The following is a 13,359-nucleotide window of genomic DNA, read 5'->3' as shown; positions in this document are numbered from 1 at the left end:
GGGTAACATGCACATCTGTGAAAGCACCACAAACGTTGAAAGATATATAGACATTTTCGGGCAACATATGCTGCAGCTTTTTCAGGAATGTCCATGCTCACTTCCCCATGACAACGACAAGAAACATTCTGCAAGTGTTACAACAGCATGGCTGCATAATCAGTGAGTGTGGGTGCCAGACTGGCCCGACTGTGTCTTATTGAAAACGTGACACTTTATAAAGTGCAAAACACGACAACGACGGCCCTGTATGGTTGCACAGCTGAAGACCTGTATAACTCAAGAATGGAAAAAATTCGCTTTCAAAACTGGATCAATTGGTGTCTTCAGTCCCTTTATTAAGTGCTGTTAAAAGAGAAGGTAACTTGTCTAAAAACTTATATAATACATACCATTTAGAAAATCTTTCCAATTCCGCTGGTCCTGGTAGCTTTGAAATTCCATGGTTTAGACATGATATTTATTTGGATAAACAACAAAATTATTTTAAATCGATAAGCTAAACTGTAGGACTTAGTCTGTTTGTTGTGAGAGCAATGTGGCAAGTGTTTTGTGACCATCATTGTGGAAATGATGTGCTTTTGGAAACATATTAGGCTGCTTCTCATAGTATTAAAAGTTTGAATCGCAGGTAGTAATAAGAATTTGCTATGGTTGGTGCTGCCCCAGCTGTGGGCTGTGGCTAACTCTCTCTGTCCACTGCTGCATTCTTACAGCCTGGTAACAAATGATCCAAGGCCCAGTTCCAGTCTGCAGAATGCCACAAAAGTATCAGCATGTGACTGCAAGATGTTGCATGTTGCACAGCAGACAGTCGCCAACATAATACTCTATACAATACATTAGTACATTTTCAAATGACTTTCAAATCTGACGTTTTTTGTGATGTACAAGGTTTAAAAGGTTTGACATGAGACTGTAAGATCTGGCCCCAGTGCAAATTGCCACATCCAAAGTGTGAGACTTGACAGGAATGCTTTTACTTTTCACATTTTCAGACCTTTTTCAACCTTTTTAGACCTTGACATTAAAAAGTAAATCTCCATGAGAAAAAGGCCTTGCAGTCGTCTCTTTTTAAAAATGTTTCTCTCGCCAAACAGTAAAGTTCCCACACATTTGATGAATCTTTTATTAAAACATTAATCCAATTAAACTGGATGGAATTATTTAGCTTGCACTCATAGCCATTGTAGCAGGTTCCATTCTTTCTGGGAGACTTGCTGTCAATTTTTCGAAAGACATTTGCAAGGATTTTTTTTCACACCTCCAAAGTTCAGTTTTAGAATACCCAATATATCCAACTATTCCTCCTCAACACGACAAGAAGGGGCTCAAAGCTGATCCCTGATGTAACCCTACCTTCACCTTGAAACCATTTGTCACTCCAACTGCACACCTCACCACTGTCTCACTATCCTCATACATGTCCTGCACCACCCTAACATACTTTTCAGCTACACCTGACTTCCTCATACAGTACCACAGTTCCTCTCTTGGCACCCTATCATATGCCTTCTCTAGATCCACAAAGACACAATGTAGCTCCTTCTGACCTTCTCTGTACTTCTCTACCAACACTCTCAACGCAAAAATTGCATCTGTGGTACTCTTTCTGGGCATGAAACCAAACTGCTGTTCACTGATCTGAACCTCTCGCCTTAGCCTTGCTTCAACAACTCTTTCCCATACCTTCATGGTGTGGCTCATCAACTTTATACCTCTGTAGTTACTGCAGCTCTGCACGTCACCCTTGTTCTTAAAAATGGGGACCAGTGCACTGCTTCTCCACTCATCAGGCATCCTCTCACTCTCCAGGATTTTGTTAAACAACCTGGTTAAAAAGTCCCCTGCCTTCTCTCCTAAACATCTCCATACCTCCACAGGTATGTCATCTGGACCAACTGCCTTTCCATTCTTCATCCTTTTTAAAGCTGCCCTCACTTCCACCTTACTAATTCTCTGCACTTCCTAATCCACTATCTCTCCCCCCGTTGTCCACCTCTCTCTCTCGTTTTCCTCATTCATTAGTTCTTCAAAGTACTCCTTCCATCTACTCAACACTCTCTGTTCACTCACTAATACATTTCCCTCTCTATCCTTTATCAGCCTAACCTGCTGTACATCCTTTCCAGCTCTATCTCTCTGTTTAGCCAAACGATACAAGTCCTTTACTCCTTCTTTACTGTCCAGCCTCTCATACAGCTCATCATAGGCCTGAGCCTTTGCCTTTGCCACCATTCTTTTCGCTATGCGACTAGCCTCACAGTACTCCTGCCTACTTCCTTCATCTCTCTGGTTATCCCACTTTTTCTTAGCTGCCTCCTGGACTTCCTCATTCCACCACCAACTTTCCGTGTCTTCTTTCTTCTGACCAGACGAAACACCCAACACATTTTTGCCAGTTTGTCTCACCACCTTAGCTGTAGTTTCCCAGTCCTCAGGTAGCTCCTCACTGCCCCCAAGGGCCTGTTGCAATTTTTCCCTGAACTGCCTGCAACCGTCCTCCTCCTTCAGCTTCCACCATCTAATCTTTGGCTCTGTCTTCACTCTCTTCCTCTTCTTTGTTTCTAATCTCATTCTACAGACAACCACCCTATGCTGCCTTGCTACACTTTCCCCTGGCACCACTTTACAATCGCCAATCTCCTTTAGGTGCCATCTGCTGCTAAGGATATAATCCACCTGTGTGCACCTCCCTCCACTCTTGTATGTCACCCTGTGTTCTTCCCTCTTCTGAAAATATGTGTTCACCACAGCCATTTCCTTTCTCTCTGCAAAATCTACAACCATCTGACCTTCCACATTTCTGTCTTTCACACCATACATACCCAGCACCTCTTCATCCCCTGTTCTCTTCACCAACATGTCCATTGAAGTCTGCACCAATCACTAATCTCTCCTCTCTAGGGACACCATCTACCACATCTACCAAAATTCCTCTTTCTCCTCTAACTGACAACAAACCTGTGGTGCATATGAACTGACCACATTCAAAATCACACCATCAACCTCCAACTTCAGGCTCATGATCCTGTCGACACTCTCTTTACATCCAGAACACTTTTCACAAGCTGCTCCTTTAGGATTATTCCTACTCCATTTCTCTTCCTCTCTACACCATGATAGAACAGTTTGAATCCACCTCCAATGTTCCTGGCCTTGCTTCCTTTCCATCTGGTCTCCTGGACACAGAATATCTACCTTCCTTCTCTCCATCATGTCTGCAAGCTCTCTGCCTTTACCACTCATTGTCCCTATGTTCAGAGTCCCTATTCTAACCTCCACACTCCTGCCTTTCCTTCTCTCTCGCTGCCTTCTAACCCGCCTTCCTCTTCTCCTCTTTGATGGTCTTTGACCTACAGTAGTCCAATTTCCACCGGCACCCTGCTGGTCAACAGCACCGGAGGCGGTCGTTGTTAACCCGGGCCTCGACCGATGCGGTATGGCAATCATATTTGTGATCCGCATGATAATTTTGGCACAAGTTTTACGTCGGATGCACTTCCTGACGCAACCCTCACCATTTATCCGGGCTTGGGACCGGCACCAGAAGTACACAAAGTACACCCCTAATGGCTGGTTTATCCAAGTTATCCCAGTTACAGTCCATAAAACCTTGATTTATATCTGTTGTCCAATTTTGGTATTCTCGAGCAAATTCTATGCTTTTCCGTCTATTATCTTTCAGTAACAGCTTCTAGACAGCTACACATCCTTTCAGACTCATAATGTTGAGTTGTCTTCTCACAGTAGAAGGATGGACAGAAACACCTGTGGATGTTTTCAGATCTGAAGTAAGAGTGGAGTTTGATTTTCTCCTCTCTCTCTCTCTCAAAGATGAAAGCTTAACATTCTGTTTATCTGATGTGGACAGTTAAAGTGGTCTACCAAATTTTCTCGATTGATATTATACTTAGTGTGGGAGGTTTTTGTGTAATTTTCTGTTAAGTTTCTGCTTCTTTTGACACTGAAAAATGAATAACCTCCACTTAATTGCTCTTTTGACCAGAAACTAATAAACAAAAGGCTGGAGACTTTGTATTTTGCTAGAATTTATTAAGCTATGAGCTTTCAAACCAGCTGAAAGTGACTAAACTTCAAAGAGGAAAAAAAAATAATTTACCAACACAAAGCTGTGATAACCTTGAGGACAGCACATCTAATCAACACGTTTTGTGCACCACCGGGTCATGCGGTAGAACACGGATGTTAGAAGTGAATTTGACAAACAGCGGCTGAGGCTGTTTATGTATTTAGAGCCGAACACCTCAGAGACCTGATTTATTAGCTTGTCATTAAAATGATAATGCCACCGCCCCCTTCTCTCCCACACTCTCTGTCTCCTCTACTTATCTTCGGAGAACAGTGGAAAGCCTGGAAAGAAGGCGTGAGCTACTCTTAATCTGTGGAATAGCCTCCACAGTGCACTGCTATATCCTCTACAGGACAAAAACCATCAGGCCTGTCTGCTGAAAACTCAAATGAATTTGTGACTCCCCACTGACTCTGGATTATTTTGCATATTTTCGAAGCAAAACCTAAACAATAGTAGTATTAGAGGATTTTTCAGCATGCTGAGTTGAAAGACTTGCTACTCTCTAAAAAAATTAAAGTTGAATAAATGGCTTGGATGTACATTATAAAAACCTATAACTATAAAGAAACTTGACAGCTTTTTCCTGAGATTGGATGGCTGCACTCTTAAAAATGAATCCTTACTGGCATAAAGATTCGTTGGAGTGATGCCATAGAAGAACCATTGGGTTATAGACACATGTAACAAAGCTTTGAGCCCACGTGTGGGCCCTGGCCATTTAAGGAGCTAATCTTTTAATTGTTACCCCATTTTTGCCCACGGTTAAAGGACCTCTGTTCTCACATACATTGGGCTGTAGTCATGATTTTGGTCTCATTTCACTGTTGTCAGAACAAAACCTTGTATCTCTGAAATGGTAACTTTACAGGAGAAAGAAAAACGTCACTTTCAGTGTAAGTCAATAGAGCCAGACCTTTTTCTAGGTCTTTTTGACCCATTTGTTTTGGTCCATTCATCATGAATTTTACAGGCAATGTAAAGAGCAAAAGGCATTTTCAAATTATGTCAAAAATTGAATGATGACAAAAATGGAGAAACAAGGTTTTGTTCCAAAATAAGTCATTTGTAAGATAACACTCATTTTTCCAACTATCAAAATAATTGTATGAATTACTGACAGGGAGTAACAGAGGCTGAAATGGAGGAGTTTATTTCCATAACTCTACAGATCTCTAAACTGAGCTCTGAATCATGCCGTGGTGTGAAGACCGCATGTTCTGTCTCTGTGGAGAGCAGCAAGGCATTGTAGGTAAGATTTGCTAATGTTGGCTTATTTGGTGCTTATGTTACAAATGAGGTGATCATTACTGCTGTAAACAACAAATTGACAATAAATCGATTTGTGGGAATTGAATCCTGAGATTTCAAGCTTTGTAATGGTATATTGCACCACTGTGTTGCTGGATGATTTGATGTCTAAAAATGGTGTATAATACAACAGACTTCAACATTCTGATGGAAATGTGTCAGAACCAGTACAGTGATCTACAAAAAGTTCAACTTTCACATACACACCTCTTTTGCAAAAATGGTTCTTTAGGAAGGTTCTTCTGTGGCATCATTCAAAAAAACTTTTTAAGAGTGTTGGGTAGATAGACTATTTATACTTACATTCAGTATTTGTTGTTTGTTGTTCATTGTATTTTCCAGAGAACTTTTATTTATGTATCATACAGTATAATCATTTGTACAACATTAAGGTGTCTATTGTAATGCCCTTATCAAGTTAATACCTGGCAACTAACTCATCAAGCTGATTATCTGACTGCTTATTACTATATGACTTAACAGTAACTATAGTGAATTAAGTATCTTCCAGAGGACGAGTATTATTGACTGCAATGATGTGCTTATTACTCTCATTTTCTATCACAACCTCACCAGTTATCTCTAAATAAAGACAACCTGTCCCCCTATTCAGAAGTAAAGATTTCTAGTTAGCAAATACAAAGAAGGTATACAGGCCTCACTGGAACATGTGCTCTACCTGAACTATGCTTATTAACAGAGTCTCTAGTCAACACCTAACCTGCTAGACTGTCTCTCATTACATACAGTAGACACATTAGCAAAGAACTAGCTGAATGACTTAGTATATTAATGAACAATGTGCATACACAAATAAAAAGTGCTCTGGAAAATTCTTAATTCAGCTTCGTTACGCATCAAACACATCAAACAAACTAAAGCTGGTTCTTCTTCGGCATCAAACACTTCAGCTTCAACTTCAGAAATCTGCACTTTAATTTTGAATAATACCCACTTCTGCTGCGCGCGACACTCCACTGCCAAACTCACACAAAACTAAAGAAGACAAGGTCATATGCTTCACCGCTTCAATTGCCAAATTCTGTTCATGAGATTAGTTATTGCTGCTGATGCCCATTTGCGTCATTCCAAAGGAAGTTCTTTCCGTAAAGCTTTTAGAGCCTGAGTAATGTACAGTCCATTACATCTTCATAAATGACAACTGTGACCTATTGTAGATTAATTACCTAAATGAAAAGAGCATCTGTAGCATGGCACCAAAGTGGGCTTAGAGTGTTCGTGAAAAAAATTAATGGATGCTGATGAGTTAGCCTTGACTTGGTAGTTTAATGGCAGGACTGAAAACCATTAAGAGTAATTCTGAGGCCCTGAAGCAATTCTCTGTGAATGACCAGAGAAATGAGTTCTCAATAGAAGTTTTTTATTCAAACCCATCAGTTTTATTAGCACAGTAGCATCCTGTTTGCACCAGTGATTCACTAAAAAAGCTCTATAGATTCCAATTCTATCAAGTGGGATCGGAATAGCAAATAGAAAATAAATGAAGGTAAAAAAAGAAAGCTCTCTTGTTAATGCAATAATCTTTGTAGTATGTAATCAGAGCTTCTTTATAGATACTATTGACCTAAGCTCTTCGGCCATTTTGTTAAAAATGCCACAAAGGGGGCGCACTCTGTAGGTCAAGCCCATCTGCTCATGATGTTCATCTGGACTACATAAATGTATATATATATATATATATATATATATATATATATATATATATATATATATATATATATATTTAGTCCATATATTTTTATATATATTCCATATGTATACATTAATCTATATATAACAATTTACCTCTGCAGTGAGTTTATCACAATGTACATTAGAATAAAGTCATATTCATAGTTCCAGTAAACTACCAGTTAAAAGTTTTTCATTTTAAAGTGATATTTCTAAAGAGATTAGACAGATGATAATAGATGTGCATAAGGAAAGGGAAAGTCAAAGGAAAATAAAACAGGGGTTTTCAAAAGTAGAAATCAAAACATTATTAAAAGAAAAAGAGAAAATGGAATTCCTAACAACAAAGTGCGACCCTCGTTTAAGCATTAAATAAACCCTGCAGCTCGACTATGCCACCTAGGGAATTTCACCCCAGGGAATACGTTCTATTACAACCCCAAAAGCACATAGATTCATTCAGAAATGCACGGAGACTTGGGATGCAGTACAGTTTACAACATTTACTTAAAAATTAAAATGGCAATACATGGAAAGCCAATGGACAAAATACAAAAACAAAATACATAATTGTATTAATAACTTCATTTAAGAAAACCTATTTAAAAAAAGACAAACAATGTGGGGCATTGCCCCCTCCAACACGTAAGACATAAAGAAAAGAACACAATCAAGGTTACTGGCTGTGCAGCTTTCTTAATATGGTATGATCATCTGTCTATAACCATAACTGGCTTCCGGCACTCTTGCACTGGGTCCCACACACTGGAGATTACACAAACCACAACCACACATATACACAAGTTACCAAACCTCAAGGGTAGTGACTTCACACAAAGCAAGCCAAGTGCAAAAGAAAGGGGAAAGGAGAAACCTCCAAGAGGTTGACCAGTCAGCCAAAGGGACACCATATGCACCAAGTTGCTCTGGGAGAACATACATAAAATATATAGACAAAACAGCAGTGGCTTTACAGAAGGCTCCCACTTGACGTCGCCTAGGCTGGCCCAATGGCAACAGTACAGTAATGAGAATGGAGAACACATGGCAAATGATCATTTTGCTCATGATTACCAGGGTGCCGATATTTGTGGAGGGCATTGTATTTAGCTGTTGTGTTTTCTGTATAATTTTCTGCTGAATATATGTTTTTGTTTATTTCCTGGTGTTGGAAAATCAATAACTTAGGGGCTATTTTGATTGGAAATGAAATAAATGAATGTAGTGTCTGACTTTTGCACAATACTGTATAACTCAAAATATACAGAATCTCACAAAAATGAGTTCACCCCTCACATTTCTGCAAATATTTTATTATATCTTTTCATAGGACAACAGCATAGAAATGAAACTTGGATATAACAAAGTAGTCAGTGTGCAGCTTGTATAGCAGTGCAGATTTACTGTCCTCTGAAAATAGCTCAACACACAGCCATTAATGTCTAAATAGCTGGCAACACAAGTTCCAACAAGAGTCCACCTCACAGTGAACATGTCCAAATTGTGCTCAAAGTGTCAAAATTTTGTGTGACCACCATTATTATCTAGCACTGCCTTGACCCTTCAGGGGCATGGAATTCACCAGAGCTGCACAGGTTGCTACTGGAATCCTCTTCCACTCCTCCATGATGACATCACGGAGGTGGTGGATGTTAGACACCTTGTGCTCCTCCTCCTTCCGCTTGAGGATGCCCCACAGGTGCTCAATTGAGTTTAGGTCTGGAGACATACTTGGCCAGTCCATGTCATTTACCTTCAGCAAGGTAGTTGTCATCTTGGAGGTGTGTTTGGGGTTGTGATCAAATTGGAAAACTGTCATGCAGTGCAGTTTCTGAAGGGAGGGGATCATGCTCTGCTTCAGAATGTCACAGTACATGGTGGACTTCATGTTTACCTCAATCAACCGCAGCTCCCCAGTGCCGGCAGCACTCATGCAGCTCCTGACTATGATGCTACCATCACCATGCTTGACTGTAGGGAAGAGACAGTTAGGTAGACCGTGGCGAAGCCTGTTCCGAGTGGAACCTGTCTTGGAAAACCGCTGTATGACCTCGGCCACTGTGCTGTACCTCAGTTTCAGGGTGTTTGCAATCTTTCTGTAGCCTCGGCCGTCTTTGTGGAGAGCAACAATTCTATTTCTCACATCTTCAGAAAGTTCTTTACCACAAGGTGCCATGTTGAATATCCAGTGGCCAGTATGAGCGAATTGTGCCCAAAACACCAAAATTTAACAGCACTGTTCCTCATTCACACCTGTAACCTTGTAGCTTCTAACAAGTCACATGACACCAGGGAGGAACACCGACACAATTGGGCACAATTTGTACATGTTCACTGTGAAGTGTACTCACTTGTGTTGCCAGCTATTTAGACATTAATGGCTATGTGTTATTTTCAGAAGACAGTAAATCTATACTGCTTTACAAGCTGTACACTGACTACTTTGTTATATCCAAGATTCATTTCTATAGTGTTGTCCCATGAAAAGACATAATAAAATGTTGCATATGCAGAAATGTGAAGGGTGTACTCACTTTTGTGAGATACTGTATAGAAAAGTTTGATTGTGCATTTTTGTGCAGTTTAAATGGTATTAATTTTCCTTTGTTGAGCTCTGAGTGGGTAAAGCTCATGAAACCTGAGCCCACCCATTAGCTGTATTCCTGGGATGAGACTGAGCCAGTCATGCCTCAACAAAACATATCTTTAATAAGAGTAGAGGCAATATAATAAACAATTATTATACACGCTGACCAGGAGAGCACTTGTACAGTCTGAGGTCAAGAGGGCAGATGCTTAAGCCCTCTCTATGGTCTGTCTGTGCACGCACTGCTGTGTTGAGTATGGTCCACCACTTTGCCAGTGGTGATTCTGTGGTGGTCTCTTTTCAAAAGCATGTGCAAGTTATATAAGTTTATACCTAAGGCAGTCTCCTAAGTCTTGAATGCACAGCGTTTTTAATATCTACCAAGAGATTTTCAATGATGTTCAAGTCAGGCGACTGTGAGGACTATTCCAAGACCTTTAGCTAGTGTTCCTTGATGTAGTTCATCGGGGCAATGTTTCTGGATCGTTGTCCAATTGTAGGAGCCTGCCGCTTTTCAGCTTCAGTTTTTTGACTGCGTCACATTTACTTCCAGAACTTGCTGATATTTAGTGGAACCTATTTTTCCACCTCATCATGCAATGTGTCCTGTGCTACTGGCTGCAACACAATCCCAAAACATGATAGATCCACCCCATGCTTAACAGTTCGCAAGGTGTCCTTTTCATGAAATATTGCACCTTTTTTTCCAAACATACTTTTGGTGAGTGTGGCCAAAAAATTCATTTTTACTTTACCGGTTCATAGCACTTGTTTATAAAATGCCTTTAATGCCTAGACTTTGAGGATACACTTTGAGATAAGGTCACAGGTAAGGTTTCCTTCTGATTTATGCAAGCAATACTGCACAGTAGCACCTCATCATTCCATCTAAACTGTCCTGCAGGTCGTTTGCTGTCATATGGTGGCTTTGCTTGGCTTTTCAGGCCAGGATATGAATAGTTCTACCTGAGAGTTTTCTTAGTTATCTAGATCTTATCATGACTTCCACAGTTCCCCTAACTGCCACTTCTTAACCCCCTAAAATGGCCAGGACCTACCAGTGGACCCAAAGTTTTATTACATACATCTATAACCTAAGAATAGCTCAGCCAGTTTGCATTGAAGTCCTTGTAGTTACTGAATAATAAGCCTTAATATGTAATAAGTATGGGATTTTTAGGGTTTAATGGCATTTCAGACAGTGGAAAATGCAATCTTGAAGCACCTTGATATCCTTCGATACTCTTCTTTTGTAGGCATCAATTAGTGTCATTTGCAGACATTCAGCCAGCTGCTTAGAGGAGCTCATAGTTGTTGAGTGTTAGGACAAGGATTGACAAGTCAGTGAATTTAATAGACTCATCAGTTTAGAATTGCATAAGAAAATTCCTGACTTGTCTAACCAATCCTACTGAGTCACTTAAGGCCTAATGATTTAAATAAAGTTCTGAGACTTCACGAGTGGAACGGTGTCCAAACTTTGCTCCAATTACCATTTCTTTCTATTTTTTTTAAAGCTAATCAAATATAAATAACCATGCATTAATACTAACAGTAAATGGTACTTTTTGAAACAGTATACTGGATTGGTTATTGACTTCTTTTCACTGCAATCTGGCCAGGGCTCCATAAACTTTTACATACAATTGTATATGGTAGATATTTCTGACAAAATGGCAAAGAGGTATAGGTTGTATCGAATACACTGGCAACTCAGTATATTGAAAAGGTACTGGGGATGCAGTGCCTGTACAGAGCTCAGTTGAAGTGACTCATTTGACTGACTTCAAACTTTAAAGACACCTCAAGGGGTATTAGTACCTCCACATAATTCACTAAAATTCCTTCCACCAGCTTTCAAGCAGCAGTAGGTGGCTGAATAGACATATGTTGCCCTTTCTTAAAAGCATAAGTCACTCAGTCTGGTAAATGTTCCCTCAAAAATATTGCTTTCAAAATTTCCATACTTTATGAGTCACCACACTTGAAAACCACTCCAAAACTGCTGGAATTCTTCTATGTCAAATGATTGTCTCTCTTTATGGTCTTATGATGAGCTACTAGCAAGCTGTTTCATCCGATAACTGGTCTATGCTAATGCTGTTAACCCCCAAGGATGCAAATGACCTACTGGCACTGATGCTCAGTGCTCGTTACTCAGTATTCAGCGATGGTTTTACACAAGTCTTTGATGATGAAGCAGTGTACGAGGCGGATGACATAGAGCAATCCCCTGGCTCTTTCTGCCCTCCATACAACGCCCATTCTGCTCTGCTGGCTTGCCTTGATTTCCTCAATATCTGTTGTCAGACGGCTGCCTGCTTTTGGCCCACAGCTGTTCTTCTAAAGAAGAACAGAACGGACAGCTCTTTCCGCAGAGCGGGTGTGAAGAGGGATTCCAAGACTGTGAGAAAGATGTTACTCACACTGTTATAAGTGTAACATAGAGCTCAGTCTCACTCTCCTAAAACAGGCAGATTCAGCCAATAGCTAGTATGATACTATGAAAGATAAAGATGATGATGATGATTGTTGACTGTTGTTGACTTGACTGTCATTAATATATATATATATATATATATATATATATATATATATATATATATTACCACTGATACTTATTTCCTGATTATTATTATTATTATTATTATTTTTTGGTTTGATGAGTTTGGTGTGGAGAAGCTCCAGTGGCCTGCACAAAGCCGTCACTTGAACCCCACTCAACACCTTCAGGATGAATTAGAATGTTGTCTTGTGCCTGACCTCACAAATGCATTTTGGACTGAATTTCCACAGATACACTCCAAATGGACCAAAAAAAGTGGGGGCTGTCATAGCCAACTTGATGGGATGTAAAAAAAAAGCTTACATGGTGTGATGGACAGGTATGTTTATATATCTTTGTCAATAAAATCATTGGCCATTTCATCAAACACACGTTATTCATTTTTCAGGAGCCATTTCTTGAGAGTTTAGATATGAGCTATCACTTGCACTTAAAGATGCACAAAAAATGGAGATCCAAATGATAAAAAGATGTAGAGCAAGATAGACCACAAATATTGTCACCATTAGATGAACAGAACTTCATGCAGCTTCATGGAGAAAATCAAGCTCTACTCTTGAAGCCACATGTCCATCCTTCCACTGTGAGAAGACAACTCAACACTAAGAGTCTGAAAAGGAAACAGATAGAAAAACTCTTCCAAGCCAAAAAAAAAGTTGATCTATCTTTCTATCCTGGCGGTCTATCTCATAGGGATTGCTTCTCGATGGATTGCGCTGATTGGTCAAAGTGGCCACATGAGGCCTTGTCCCTTAGAGCTATGGACCATCTGTCTGCACTGGTTTCAGGCCAGCTCTCCTTCATCCTAGAGTCAGACCAATTGGTCAGCTGCTGCTTTATGAAAACGATAAAAGATGACTGATCCAACTTCAAAAAGGGCCAGTATATGGTCATCAAGCTGCTGCCTAGTCAGCTAACTTCCAAGAGTACATACACTACTGCTCTAAAGTTTGAAATCACTGTCTTCAATAATATAAATCCAAATTAGTTTCAGATACATATATAAAATTATAGTGATTTGAGCCTGGCACAAACCCAATTCTAGCAAAGTGGCATAATTATGAAATAAAAAAGTTACTAATATGGCAAAGTGACTGTTATTGTTGTGGT

The sequence above is a fragment of the Pygocentrus nattereri genome, chromosome 12 (genome assembly GCF_015220715.1).
Source record: "Pygocentrus nattereri isolate fPygNat1 chromosome 12, fPygNat1.pri, whole genome shotgun sequence".
Classification (NCBI taxonomy): domain Eukaryota; kingdom Metazoa; phylum Chordata; class Actinopteri; order Characiformes; family Serrasalmidae; genus Pygocentrus; species Pygocentrus nattereri.
This window is presented reverse-complemented; position numbering follows the sequence as displayed.